The sequence below is a fragment of the Scyliorhinus torazame genome, chromosome 17, assembly GCF_047496885.1.
Source record: "Scyliorhinus torazame isolate Kashiwa2021f chromosome 17, sScyTor2.1, whole genome shotgun sequence".
Taxonomy (NCBI): domain Eukaryota; kingdom Metazoa; phylum Chordata; class Chondrichthyes; order Carcharhiniformes; family Scyliorhinidae; genus Scyliorhinus; species Scyliorhinus torazame.
Window position 1 is genome coordinate 72351975 of NC_092723.1, and position 16341 is coordinate 72368315.

Consider the following 16341-nt stretch of genomic DNA (forward strand, 5'->3'; position numbering starts at 1 on the left):
TTTTTGGATCTCAATGTGACCCAGGCTATCTACACATCCTTCTCCAAACTCAACATCTACCAATTCCTTCTCTTTGGTGAATACTGATGCAAAGTATTCATTCAGTACCTCGCCCATTTCCCCTGGCTCCACACACAGATTCCCTTGCCTATCCTTCAGTGGGCCAACCCTTTCCCTGGCTACCCTCTTGCTTTTTATGTACGTATGTGTTCCAATGCCTCCCGATTTTCATCCCGCGGTCCTTTTTTAAGCGGATCAACAAAATCATTTTGGGCTTTGTTTGGGCGGGTAAGTCCCCACGGGTGAAAAAGGTGATGCTCGAGAGGAATCGGGGGGGGGGGGGCTTGCACTGCCAAATTTTAGCCATTATTACTGGGAGGCCAATATTGCGATGGTAAGGAAGTGGGTGGTGGGGACGGGAGCAGTTTGGGAGCAGATGGAGGCAGCTTCATGCAGGGGCATCAGCTTGGGGGTGCTGATAACGGCACCTTTGCTGTTCCCGCCGGTGAGATAATCCATCAGTCCCGTGGTGGTAGCGGCCCCGAGGATCTGGGGTCAGTGGAGGAGGTACGTTGGTGCAATGGGTGCATCGGTTTGGTCCCCAATATGTGACAACCATCGGTTTACTCTGGGGAGCTTAGATGGGGGGTTTAGGGTATGGCAAAGGGCGGAAATTGAGAAGATGGGGACCTGTTTCTGGAAAGGAGCTTCCCTAGCTTGAGAGTGCTGGAGGAGAAGTTCAGGCGGGCAGCAGGGAATGACTTCAGATATCTACAGGTGCGGGACTTTCTGCGCAGGCTGGTATCATCCTTCCCACTCCTGCCACTAAGAGGGTTTCAAGATAGGGTAGTGTCTAGGGGCTGGGTGGGGGAGGGGAGCGTCTTAGACATCTACAAAGAGTTAATGGGGGCGGAGGAGACGCATATAGAGGAGCTGAAGCTTAAGTGGGAGGAGGAACTCGGGGGGTGATGGAGGACGGCCTATGAGCGGAGGCATTGAGCAGGGTCACGCGACCGCTACATGCGCAAGGCTTAGCTTGATCCAATTTAAGGTGGACCACTGGGCGCACATGACAGTGGCCCGGAGGAGCAGATTTTTTTTGGGTGGAAGACAAGTGTGTCAGATGTGCAGGTGGACCAGTGAACCATGTCCACATGTTCTGGGCATGCCCAAAACTTACGGGTTACTGGCAGGTTTGCGGATGCCATGTCCAGTGTATTGAAGACAAGAGTGGAAATGAGTTCAGGGGTGGCGATTTTTGGGGTGTTGGAAGACCCGGGTGTCCAGGAGGGGAAAGAGGCAGATGTTCTGGCCTTTGCCTCCTTGGTAGCCCGGTGACGGATATGACTGGCTTGGAGGGATTCTAGGCCTCCGAAGCCGGAGGCCTGGTTAACCAACATGGCGAGCTTTCTCGGCCTGGAAAAGATCAAGTTCGCCTTGAGAGGGTCGGTGTCAGGATTCGCCCGGAGGTGCAGCCATTCATTGACTTCTTTGCGGAGAATTAATCATCAGCAGGGGGAGTGGGAGGTTAGGGTAGCAAAGAGTAGGGGGTTAAATAGGGTGGCCTTGGAGGGATGGATGCCGGCGGCTGCATGATGACTATTGTTCTTTGTACTCTATTTTTTTAATACTGTGGTTGCTTGCAATGCCAAAAATACCTCATTAAAATGGTTTGTTTAAAAAAAAAGTAGGGTGCTCTTTCCGAGGGCCAGTGCAGACTCGATGGGCCAAATGGCCTCCTTCTGCACTGTAGAATCTATAATTCTATGGAACAGGGCGAGGTCAGGCTAAGCTGGGTTCAACATCAGTCACTGCTTCATTTCAGCTGACTCTTCAGTGGCAAATAGCTGAGGATGAGGGGAACCCAGGGACTGCAGCCAACTCAGAAAGCTGCTTGTAGAGTTTGGGAAAAGCAGAGGGAGAGAGGGGAAAAAAAGGCACTTCGTTTTATGAAGGAAATCGACTTCTTTAGCTTAGTCTTCCGGCCGCACAGAAACTCTGCCAGGGCCAGATGACACTGGTTCGAGATCTCCTTCAGTTCCATTTCAGAATGATTTCTCTAATCAGAGAGTTCAGTTACGGTGTCCCCATCACCAAACGGGATATTTAAAGCAATTTGTAAGAGTATCACTGAACTCAACCGAATGAGTGAGAGAGGGGAGCTGAGTGAGAGAGAGGAGCTCCTGGACCTCAAATACTTCCTGAAGATTTCACGACTGTCGGACTTACCTGGACTCCTCCCTGAGGAGCTGCACACACACACTTGCACAATACTCCACAGTGAGGAAGCCTTTCACCATGAAAGTGTTCCCGGCTCTCATCACTCTGTGTCTCTATCCACTTGGCCAGACGCGGATACCCCAAATATCGTGATCTGACCGCCCTCTCCGGAGCTGCTTTGCCGGTGGACTCGCTGGGGCTGGGCTGCCTCGGTAAAGTTTGGCCGCAGCTCTGTTCGACAGGAGGTGTGCACGGAACCATTGCCTGTGTGAGTGAGAGCACGTACTGCGGCTGTGGGATGGGGGAACACCCATCAGCAGCGACATCTGCAGGAACAGCCCACAGCAACATCGACACCAACCAACCCAGCGCAGGGAAATCAGCCCAGCGCCGGGAAACCAGCCGGACACCAGCACAGGGAAACCAGCCCAGCGCCAGCACCGGGAAACCAGCCCAACACCAGCACAGGGAAACCAGCCCAACACCAGCACAGGGAAACCAGCCCACCACCAGCACCGGGAAACCAGCCCACCACCAGCAAAGGGAAACCAGCCCAACACCAGCACAGGGAATCCAGCCCAACACCAGCACAGGGAATCCAACCCAACACCAGCACAGGGAAACCAGCCCAACACCAGCACAGGGAATCCAGCCCAACACCTGCACAGGGAAACCAGCCGGACACCAGCACAGGGAAACCAGCCCAGCACCAGCACCGGGAAACCAGCCGAGCACCAGCACAGGGAAACCAGCACTGGGAAACCAGCGCAGGGAAACCAGCCGGACACCAGCACTGGGAAACCAGCCCAACACCAGCACAGGGATACCAGCCGGACACCAGCACAGGGAAACCAGCCCAACACCAGCACAGGGAAACCAGCCGAGCACCAGCACAGGGAAACCAGCCCAGCACCAGCACAGGGAAACCAGCCGGACACCAGCACTGGGAAACCAGCCCAACACCAGCACAGGGAAACCAGCCCAGCACCAGCACAGGGAAACCAGCCGAGCACCAGCACAGGGAAACCAGCCCAGCACCAGCACAGGGAAATCAGCCGGACACCAACACAGGGAAACCAGCCGAGCACCAGCACAGGGAAACCAGCCGGACACCAGCACAGGGAAACCAGCCCAGCACCAGCACAGGGAAACCAGCCGGACACCAGCACAGGGAAACCAGCCCAGCACCAGCACAGGGAAACCAGCCGGACACCAGCACTGGGAAACAAGGCAGGAAACCAGCACAGGGAAAGCAGCCCAACACCAGCACAGGGAAAACAGCCCAACACCAGCACAGGTCAACCACCCCAGCACAAGCACAGGGAAACCAGCCCAGCACCAGCACAGTGAGAACAACCCAACACAAGCTCCGGGAAACCAGCCTAACACAAGCTCCGGGAAACCAGCCTAACACAAGCTCCGGGAAACCAGCCCAACACCGGGAAACCAGCCCAACACCATCACAGGGAATCCAGCCCAACACTAGCACAGGGAATCCGGCCCAACACCAGCACAGGGAAACCAGCACAGGGAAACCAGCCCAGCACCAGCACAGTGTAACCAGCCCAACACCTGCACAGGGAAACCAGCCCAACACCAGCGCTAGGAAACCAGCTCAATACCAGCACTGGGAAACCAGACCAGCACCAGCACAGCGAAACAAGCCCAACACCAGCACAGGGAAACCAGCCGAGCACCAGCACAGGGAAACCAGCACTGGGAAACCAGCGCAGGGAAACCAGCCGGACACCAGCACTAGGAAACCAGCACTGGGAAACCAGCGCAAGGAAACCAGCCGGACACCAGCACTGGGAAACCAGCCCAACACCAGCACAGGGAAACCAGCCGGACACCAGCACAGGGAAACCAGCCCAGCACCAGCACAGGGAAACCAGCCGAGCACCAGCACAGGGAAACCAGCCCAGCACCAGCACAGGGAAACCAGCCGGACACCAGCACTGGGAAACCAGCCCAACACCAGCACAGGGAAACCAGCCCAGCACCAGCACAGGAAAACCAGCCGAGCACCAGCACAGGGAAACCAGCCCAGCACCAGCACAGGGAAACCAGCCGGACACCAGCACAGGGAAACCAGCCGGACACCAGCACAGGGAAACCAGCCGGACACCAGCACTGGGAAACCAGCCCAACACCAGCACAGGGAAACCAGCCCAGCGCCAGCACAGGGAAACCAGCCCAGCACCAGCACAGGGAAACCAGCCGAGCACCAGCACAGGGAAACAGTCCAGCACCAGCACAGGGAAACCAGCCGGACGCCAGCACTGGGAAACCAGCCCAACACCAGCACAGGGAAACCAGCCGGACACCAGCACAGGGAAACCAGCCCAGCACCAGCACAGTGTAACCAGCCCAACACCTGCACAGGGAAACCAGCCCAACACCAGCGCTGGGAAACCAGCTCAATACCAGCACTGGGAAACCAGACCAGCACCAGCACAGCGAAACAAGCCCAACACCAGCACAGGGAAACCAGCCGAGCACCAGCACAGGGAAACCAGCACTGGGAAACCAGCGCAGGGAAACCAGCCCAGCACCAGCACAGGGAAACCAGCCGAGCACCAGCACAGGGAAACAGTCCAGCACCAGCACAGGGAAACCAGCCGGACGCCAGCACTGGGAAACCAGCCCAACACCAGCACAGGGAAACCAGCCGGACACCAGCACAGGGAAACCAGCCCAGCACCAGCACAGTGTAACCAGCCCAAGACCTGCACAGGGAAACCAGCCGGACACCAGCACAGGGAATCCAACCCAACACCAGCACAGGGAAACCAGCCCAACACCAGCACAGGGAATCCAGCCCAACACCTGCACAGGGAAACCAGCCGGACACCAGCACAGGGAAACCAGCCCAGCACCAGCACCGGGAAACCAGCCGAGCACCAGCACAGGGAAACCAGCACTGGGAAACCAGCGCAGGGAAACCAGCCGGACACCAGCACTGGGAAACCAGCCCAACACCAGCACAGGGAAACCAGCCGGACACCAGCACAGGGAAACCAGCCCAACACCAGCACAGGGAAACCAGCCGAGCACCAGCACAGGGAAACCAGCCCAGCACCAGCACAGGGAAACCAGCCGGACACCAGCACTGGGAAACCAGCCCAACACCAGCACAGGGAAACCAGCCCAGCACCAGCACAGGGAAACAAGCCGAGCACCAGCACAGGGAAACCAGACCAGCACCAGCACAGGGAAATCAGCCGGACACCAGCACAGGGAAACCAGCCGAGCACCAGCACAGGGATACCAGCCGGACACCAGCACAGGGAAACCAGCCCAGCACCAGCACAGGGAAACCAGCCGGACACCAGCACAGGGAAACCAGCCCAGCACCAGCACAGGGAAACCAGCCGGACACCAGCACTGGGAAACAAGCCAGGAAACCAGCACAGGGAAACCACCCCAACACCAGCACTGGGAAACCAGCCCTACACCAGCACAGGGAAACCAGCCCAACACCAGCACAGGGAAACCAGCCCAACACCAGCACAGGGAAAACAGCCCAACACCAGCACAGGGCAACCAGCCCAGCACAAGCACAGGGAAACCAGCCCAGCACCAGCACAGTGAGAACAACCCAACACAAGCTCCGGGAAACCAGCCTAACACAAGCTCCGGGAAACCAGCCTAACACAAGCTCCGGGAAACCAGCCCAACACCGGGAAACCAGCCCAACACCATCACAGGGAATCCAGCCCAACACTAGCACAGGGAATCCGGCCCAACACCAGCACAGGGAAACCAGCACAGGGAAACCAGCCCAGCACCAGCACAGTGTAACCAGCCCAACACCTGCACAGGGAAACCAGCCCAACACCAGCGCTGGGAAACCAGCTCAATACCAGCACTGGGAAACCAGACCAGCACCAGCACAGCGAAACAAGCCCAACACCAGCACAGGGAAACCAGCCGAGCACCAGCACAGGGAAACCAGCACTGGGAAACCAGCGCAGGGAAACCAGCCGGACACCAGCACTGGGAAACCAGCACTGGGAAACCAGCGCAAGGAAACCAGCCGGACACCAGCACTGGGAAACCAGCCCAACACCAGCACAGGGAAACCAGCCGGACACCAGCACTGGGAAACCAGCACTGGGAAACCAGCGCAAGGAAACCAGCCGGACACCAGCACTGGGAAACCAGCCCAACACCAGCACAGGGAAACCAGCCGGACACCAGCACAGGGAAACCAGCCCAGCACCAGCACAGGGAAACCAGCCGAGCACCAGCACAGGGAAACCAGCCCAGCACCAGCACAGGGAAACCAGCCGAACACCAGCACTGGGAAACCAGCCCAACACCAGCACAGGGAAACCAGCCCAGCACCAGCAGAGGGAAACCAGCCGAGCACCAGCACAGGGAAACCAGCCCAGCACCAGCACAGGGAAACCAGCCGGACACCAGCACAGGGAAACCAGCCCAACACCAGCACTGGGAAACCAGCCCAGCGCCAGCACAGGGAAACCAGCCCAGCACCAGCACAGGGAAACCAGCCGAGCACCAGCACAGGGAAACAGTCCAGCACCAGCACAGGGAAACCAGCCGGACGCCAGCACTGGGAAACCAGCCCAACACCAGCACAGGGAAACCAGCCGGACACCAGCACAGGGAAACCAGCCCAGCACCAGCACAGTGTAACCAGCCCAACACCTGCACAGGGAAACCAGCCCAACACCAGCGCTGGGAAACCAGCTCAATACCAGCACTGGGAAACCAGACCAGCACCAGCACAGCGAAACAAGCCCAACACCAGCACAGGGAAACCAGCCGAGCACCAGCACAGGGAAACCAGCACTGGGAAACCAGCGCAGGGAAACCAGCCGGACACCAGCACTGGGAAACCAGCACTGGGAAACCAGCGCAGGGAAACCAGCCGGACACCAGCACTGGGAAACCAGCCCAACACCAGGACAGGGAAACCAGCCGGACACCAGCACAGGGAAACCAGCCCAGCACCAGCACAGGGAAACCAGCACTGGGAAACCAGCGCAGGGAAACCAGCCGGACACCAGCACTGGGAAACCAGCCCAACACCAGCACAGGGAAACCAGCCCAGCACCAGCACAGGGAAACCAGCCGAGCACCAGCACAGGGAAACCAGCCCAGCACCAGCACAGGGAAACCAGCCGAGCACCAGCACAGGGAAACTAGCCGAGCACCAGCACTGGGAAACCAGCCCAACACCAGCACAGGGAAACCAGCCCAGCACCAGCACAGGGAAACCAGCCGAGCACCAGCACAGGGAAACCAGCCCAGCACCAGCACAGGGAAATCAGCCGGACACCAGCACAGGGAAACCAGCCGAGCACCAGCACAGGGAAACCAGCCGGACACCAGCACAGGGAAACCAGCCCAGCACCAGCACAGGGAAACCAGCCCAACACCAGCACAGGGAAACCAGCCCAGCACCAGCACAGGGAAACCAGCCGAGCACCAGCACAGGGAAACCAGCCCAGCACCAGCACAGGGAAATCAGCCGGACACCAGCACAGGGAAACCAGCCGAGCACCAGCACAGGGAAACCAGCCGGACACCAGCACAGGGACACCAGCCCAGCACCAGCACAGGGAAACCAGCCGGACACCAGCACTGGGAAACCAGCCCAGCACCAGCACAGGGAAACCAGCCGGACACCAGCACTGGGAAACAAGCCAGGAAACCAGCACAGGGAAACCAGCCCTACACCAGCACAGGGAAACCAGCCCAACACCAGCACAGTGAGAACAACCCAACACAAGCTCCGGGAAACCAGCCGAACACAAGCTCCGGGAAACCAGCCCAACACCGGGAAACCAGCCCAACACCATCACAGGGAATCCAGCCCAACACTAGCACAGGGAATCCGGCCCAACACCAGCACAGGGAAACCAGCACAGGGAAACCAGCCCAGCACCAGCACAGTGTAACCAGCCCAACACCTGCACAGGGAAACCAGCCCAACACCAGCGCTGGGAAACCAGCTCAATACCAGCACTGGGAAACAAGCCCAACACCAGCACAGGGAAACCAGCCGAGCACCAGCACAGGGAAACCAGCACTGGGAAACCAGCGCAGGGAAACCAGCCGGACACCAGCACTGGGAAACCAGCACTGGGAAACCAGCGCAGGGAAACCAGCCGGACACCAGCACTGGGAAACCAGCCCAACACCAGCACAGGGAAACCAGCCGGACACCAGCACAGGGAAACCAGCCCAGCACCAGCACAGGGAAACCAGCCGAGCACCAGCATAGGGAAACCAGCCCAGCACCAGCACAGGGAAACCAGCCGGACACCAGCACTGGGAAACCAGCCCAACACCAGCACAGGGAAACCAGCCCAGCACCAGCACAGGGAAACCAGCCGAGCACCAGCACAGGGAAACCAGCCCAGCACCAGCACAGGGAAACCAGCCGGACACCAGCACAGGGAAACCAGCCCAGCACCAGCACAGGGAAACCAGCCGGACACCAGCACTGGGAAACCAGCCCAACACCAGCACAGGGAAACCAGCCCAGCGCCAGCACAGGGAAACCAGCCCAGCACCAGCACAGGGAAACCAGCCGAGCACCAGCACAGGGAAACAGCCCAGCACCAGCACAGGGAAACCAGCCGGACGCCAGCACTGGGAAACCAGCCCAACACCAGCACAGGGAAACCAGCCGGACACCAGCACAGGGAAACCAGCCCAGCACCAGCACAGTGTAACCAGCCCAACACCTGCACAGGGAAACCAGCCCAACACCAGCGCTGGGAAACCAGCTCAATACCAGCACTGGGAAACCAGACCAGCACCAGCACAGCGAAACAAGCCCAACACCAGCACAGGGAAACCAGCCGAGCACCAGCACAGGGAAACCAGCATTGGAAACCAGCGCAGGGAAACCAGCCGGACACCAGCACTGGGAAACCAGCGCAGGGAAACCAGCCGGACACCAGCACTGGGAAACCAGCCCAACACCAGCACAGGGAAACCAGCCGGACACCAGCACAGGGAAACCAGCCCAGCACCAGCACAGGGAAACCAGCCGAGCACCAGCACAGGGAAACCAGCCCAGCACCAGCACAGGGAAACCAGCCGGACACCAGCACTGGGAAACCAGCCCAACACCAGCACAGGGAAACCAGCCCAGCACCAGCACAGGGAAACCAGCCGAGCACCAGCACAGGGAAACCAGCCCAGCACCAGCACAGGGAAACCAGCCGGACACCAGCACAGGGAAACCAGCCCAGCACCAGCACAGGGAAACCAGCCGGACACCAGCACTGGGAAACCAGCCCAACACCAGCACAGGGAAACCAGCCCAGCGCCAGCACAGGGAAACCAGCCCAGCACCAGCACAGGGAAACCAGCCGAGCACCAGCACAGGGAAACAGCCCAGCACCAGCACAGGGAAACCAGCCGGACACCAGCACTGGGAAACCAGCCCAACACCAGCACAGGGAAACCAGCCGGACGCCAGCACAGGGAAACCAGCCCAGCACCAGCACAGGGAAACCAGCCGGACACCAGCACTGGGAAACCAGCCCAACACCAGCACAGGGAAACCAGCCGGGAAACCAGCCCAACACCAGCACTGGGAAACCAGCCCTACACCAGCACAGGAAACCAGCCCAACACCAGCACAGGGAAACCAGCCCAACACCAGCACAGGGAAACCAGCCCAAGACCAGCACAGGGAAAACAGCCCAACACCAGCACAGGGCAACCAGCCCAGCACAAGCACAGGGAAACCAGCCCAGCACCAGCACAGGGAAACCAGCCGGACACCAGCACTGGGAAACCAGCCCAACACCAGCACAGGGAAACCAGCCCAGCACCAGCACAGGGAAACCAGCCGAGCACCAGCACAGGGAAACCAGCCCAGCACCAGCACAGGGAAATCAGCCGGACACCAGCACAGGGAAACCAGCCGAGCACCAGCACAGGGAAACCAGCCGGACACCAGCACAGGGAAACCAGCCCAGCACCAGCACAGGGAAACCAGCCGGACACCAGCACAGGGAAACCAGCCCAGCACCAGCACAGGGAAACCAGCCGGACACCAGCACAGGGAAACCAGCCCAGCACCAGCACAGGGAAACCAGCCGGACACCAGCACTGGGAAACAAGCCAGGAAACCAGCACAGGGAAACCAGCCCTACACCAGCACAGGGAAACCAGCCCAACACCAGCACAGGGAAACCAGCCCAACACCAGCACAGGGAAAACAGCCCAACACCAGCACAGGGCAACCAGCCCAGCACAAGCACAGGGAAACCAGCCCAGCACCAGCACAGTGAGAACAACCCAACACAAGCTCCGGGAAACCAGCCTAACACAAGCTCCGGGAAACCAGCCCAACACCGGGAAACCAGCCCAACACCATCACAGGGAATCCAGCCCAACACTAGCACAGGGAATCCGGCCCAACACCAGCACAGGGAAACCAGCACAGGGAAACCAGCCCAGCACCAGCACAGTGTAACCAGCCCAACACCTGCACAGGGAAACCAGCCCAACACCAGCGCTGGGAAACCAGCTCAATACCAGCACTGGGAAACCAGACCAGCACCAGCACAGCGAAACAAGCCCAACACCAGCACAGGGAAACCAGCCGAGCACCAGCACAGGGAAACCAGCACTGGGAAACCAGCGCAAGGAAACCAGCCGGACACCAGCACTGGGAAACCAGCCCAACACCAGCACAGGGAAACCAGCCGGACACCAGCACAGGGAAACCAGCCGGACACCAGCACTGGGAAACCAGCCCAACACCAGCACAGGGAAACCAGCCCAGCGCCAGCACAGGGAAACCAGCCGAGCACCAGCACAGGGAAACAGTCCAGCACCAGCACAGGGAAACCAGCCGGACGCCAGCACTGGGAAACCAGCCCAACACCAGCACAGGGAAACCAGCCGGACACCAGCACAGGGAAACCAGCCCAGCACCAGCACAGTGTAACCAGCCCAACACCTGCACAGGGAAACCAGCCCAACACCAGCGCTGGGAAACCAGCTCAATACCAGCACTGGGAAACCAGACCAGCACCAGCACAGCGAAACAAGCCCAACACCAGCACAGGGAAACCAGCCGAGCACCAGCACAGGGAAACCAGCACTGGGGAACCAGCGCAGGGAAACCAGCCAGGCACACCAGCACTGGGAAACCAGCACTGGGAAACCAGCGCAGGGAAACCAGCCGGACACCAGCACTGGGAAACCAGCCCAACACCAGCACAGGGAAACCAGCCGGACACCAGCACAGGGAAACCAGCCCAGCACCAGCACAGGGAAACCAGCCCAACACCAGCACAGGGAAACCAGCCCAGCACCAGCACAGGGAAACCAGCCGAGCACCAGCACAGGGAAATCAGCCGGACACCAGCACAGGGAAACCAGCCGAGCACCAGCACAGGGAAACCAGCCGGACACCAGCACAGGGAAACCAGCCCAGCACCAGCACAGGGAAACCAGCCCAGCACCAGCACAGGGCAACCAGCCCAGCACAAGCACAGGGAAACCAGCCCAGCACAAGCACAGGGAAACCAGCCCAGCACCAGCACAGGGAAACCAGCCGGACACCAGCACTGGGAAACCAGCCCAACACCAGCACAGGGAAACCAGCCCAGCACCAGCACAGGGAAACCAGCCGAGCACCAGCACAGGGAAACCAGCCCAGCACCAGCACAGGGAAATCAGCCGGACACCAGCACAGGGAAACCAGCCGAGCACCAGCACAGGGAAACCAGCCGGACACCAGCACAGGGAAACCAGCCCAGCACCAGCACAGGGAAACCAGCCGGACACCAGCACAGGGAAACCAGCCCAGCACCAGCACAGGGAAACCAGCCGGACACCAGCACTGGGAAACAAGCCAGGAAACCAGCACAGGGAAACCAGCCCAACACCAGCACAGGGAAACCAGCCCAACACCAGCACAGGGAAACCAGCCCAACACCAGCACAGGGAAAACAGCCCAACACCAGCACAGGGCAACCAGCCCAGCACAAGCACAGGGAAACCAGCCCAGCACCAGCACAGTGAGAACAACCCAACACAAGCTCCGGGAAACCAGCCTAACACAAGCTCCGGGAAACCAGCCTAACACAAGCTCCGGGAAACCAGCCCAACACCGGGAAACCAGCCCAACACCATCACAGGGAATCCAGCCCAACACTAGCACAGGGAATCCGGCCCAACACCAGCACAGGGAAACCAGCACAGGGAAACCAGCCCAGCACCAGCACAGTGTAACCAGCCCAACACCTGCACAGGGAAACCAGCCCAACACCAGCGCTGGGAAACCAGCTCAATACCAGCACTGGGAAACCAGACCAGCACCAGCACAGCGAAACAAGCCCAACACCAGCACAGGGAAACCAGCCGAGCACCAGCACAGGGAAACCAGCACTGGGAAACCAGCGCAGGGAAACCAGCCGGACACCAGCACTGGGAAACCAGCACTGGGAAACCAGCGCAAGGAAACCAGCCGGACACCAGCACTGGGAAACCAGCCCAACACCAGCACAGGGAAACCAACCGGACACCAGCACAGGGAAACCAGCCGGACACCAGCACTGGGAAACCAGCCCAACACCAGCACAGGGAAACCAGCCCAGCGCCAGCACAGGGAAACCAGCCCAGCACCAGCACAGGGAAACCAGCCGAGCACCAGCACAGGGAAACAGTCCAGCACCAGCACAGGGAAACCAGCCGGACGCCAGCACTGGGAAACCAGACCAACACCAGCACAGGGAAACCAGCCGGACACCAGCACAGGGAAACCAGCCCAGCACCAGCACAGTGTAACCAGCCCAACACCTGCACAGGGAAACCAGCCCAACACCAGCGCTGGGAAACCAGCTCAATACCAGCACTGGGAAACCAGACCAGCACCAGCACAGCGAAACAAGCCCAACACCAGCACAGGGAAACCAGCCGAGCACCAGCACAGGGAAACCAGCACTGGGAAACCAGCGCAGGGAAACCAGCCGGACACCAGCACTGGAAAACCAGCACTGGGAAACCAGCGCAGGGAAACCAGCCGGACACCAGCACTGGGAAACCAGCCCAACACCAGCACAGGGAAACCAGCCGGACACCAGCACAGGGAAACCAGCCCAGCACCAGCACAGGGAAACCAGCACTGGGAAACCAGCGCAGGGAAACCAGCCGGACACCAGCACTGGGAAACCAGCCCAACACCAGCACAGGGAAACCAGCCGGACACCAGCACAGGGAAACCAGCCCAACACCAGCACAGGGAAACCAGCCGAGCACCAGCACAGGGAAACCAGCCCAGCACCAGCACAGGGAAACCAGCCGGACACCAGCACTGGGAAACCAGCCCAACACCAGCACAGGGAAACCAGCCCAGCACCAGCACAGGGAAAGCAGCCGAGCACCAGCACAGGGAAACCAGCCCAGCACCAGCACAGGGAAATCAGGCGGACACCAGCACAGGGAAACCAGCTGAGCACCAGCACATGGAAACCAGCCGGACACCAGCACAGGGAAACCAGCCCAGCACCAGCACAGGGAAACCAGCCCAACACCAGCACAGGGAAACCAGCCCAGCACCAGCACAGGGAAACCAGCCGAGCACCAGCACAGGGAAACCAGCCCAGCACCAGCACAGGGAAATCAGCCGGACACCAGCACAGGGAAACCAGCCGAGCACCAGCACAGGGAAACCAGCCGGACACCAGCACAGGGAAACCAGCCGAGCACCAGCACAGGGAAACCAGCCCAACACCAGCACTGGGAAACCAGCCCTACACCAGCACAGGGAAACCAGCCCAACACCAGCACAGGGAAACCAGCCCAACACCAGCACAGGGAAAACAGCCCAACACAAGCACAGGGCAACTAGCCCAGCACAAGCACAGGGAAACCAGCCCAGCACCAGCACAGTGAGAACAACCCAACACAAGCTCCGGGAAACCAGCCTAACACAAGCTCCGGGAAACCAGCCCAACACCGGGAAACCAGCCCAACACCATCACAGGGAATCCAGCCCAACACTAGCACAGGGAATCCGGCCCAACACCAGCACAGGGAAACCAGCACAGGGAAACCAGCCCAGCACCAGCACAGTGTAACCAGCCCAACACCTGCACAGGGAAACCAGCCCAACACCAGCGCTGGGAAACCAGCTCAATACCAGCACTGGGAAACCAGACCAGCACCAGCACAGCGAAACAAGCCCAACACCAGCACAGGGAAACCAGCCAAGCACCAGCACAGGGAAACCAGCACTGGGAAACCAGCGCAGGGAAACCAGCCGGACACCAGCACTGGGAAACCAGCACTGGGAAACCAGCGCAGGGAAACCAGCCGGACACCAGCACTGGGAAACCAGCCCAACACCAGCACAGGGAAACCAGCCGGACACCAGCACAGGGAAACCAGCCCAGCACCAGCACAGGGAAACCAGCTGAGCACCAGCATAGGGAAACCAGCCCAGCACCAGCACAGGGAAACCAGCCGGACACCAGCACTGGGAAACCAGCCCAACACCAGCACAGGGAAACCAGCCCAGCACCAGCACAGGGAAACCAGCCGAGCACCAGCACAGGGAAACCAGCCCAGCACCAGCACAGGGAAACCAGCCGGACACCAGCACAGGGAAACCAGCCCAACACCAGCACAGGGAAACCAGCCGGACACCAGCATTGGGAAACCAGCCCAACACCAGCACAGGGAAACCAGCCCAGCGCCAGCACAGGGAAACCAGCCCAGCACCAGCACAGGGAAACCAGCCGAGCACCAGCACAGGGAAACAGCCCAGCACCAGCACAGGGAAACCAGCCGGACGCCAGCACTGGGAAACCAGCCCAACACCAGCACAGGGAAACCAGCCGGACACCAGCACAGGGAAACCAGCCCAGCACCAGCACAGTGTAACCAGCCCAACACCTGCACAGGGAAACCAGCCCAACACCAGCGCTGGGAAACCCGCTCAATACCAGCACTGGGAAACCAGACCAGCACCAGCACAGCGAAACAAGCCCAACACCAGCACAGGGAAACCAGCCGAGCACCAGCACAGGGAAACCAGCATTGGAAACCAGCGCAGGGAAACCAGCCGGACACCAGCACTGGGAAACCAGCACTGGGAAACCAGCGCAGGGAAACCAGCCGGACACCAGCACTGGGAAACCAGCCCAACACCAGCACAGGGAAACCAGCCGGACACCAGCACAGGGAAACCAGCCCAGCACCAGCACAGGGAAACCAGCCGAGCACCAGCACAGGGAAACCAGCCCAGCACCAGCACAGGGAAACCAGCGGGACACCAGCACTGGGAAACCAGCCCAACACCAGCACAGGGAAACCAGCCCAGCACCAGCACAGGGAAACCAGCCGAGCACCAGCACAGGGAAACCAGCCCAGCACCAGCACAGGGAAACCAGCCGGACACCAGCACAGGGAAACCAGCCCAGCACCAGCACAGGGAAACCAGCCGGACACCAGCACTGGGAAACCAGCCCAACACCAGCACAGGGAAACCAGCCCAGCGCCAGCACAGGGAAACCAGCCCAGCACCAGCACAGGGAAACCAGCCGAGCACCAGCACAGGGAAACAGCCCAGCACCAGCACAGGGAAACCAGCCCAACACCAGCACAGGGAAACCAGCCCAACACCAGCACAGGGAAACCAGCCGGACGCCAGCACAGGGAAACCAGCCCAGCACCAGCACAGGGAAACCAGCCGGACACCAGCACTGGGAAACCAGCCCAACACCAGCACAGGGAAACCAGCCGGGAAACCAGCCCAACACCAGCACTGGGAAACCAGCCCTACACCAGCACAGGGAAACCAGCCCAACACCAGCACAGGGAAACCAGCCCAACACCAGCACAGGGAAACCAGCCCAACACCAGCACAGGGAAAACAGCCCAACACCAGCACAGGGCAACCAGCCCAGCACAAGCACAGGGAAACCAGCCCAGCACCAGCACAGTGAGAACAGCCCAACACAAGCTCCGGGAAACCAGCCTAACACAAGCTCCGGGAAACCAGCCCAACACCGGGAAACCAGCCCAACACCATCACAGGGAATCCAGCCCAACACTAGCACAGGGAATCCGGCCCAACACCAACACAGGGAAACCAGCACGGGGAATCCAGCC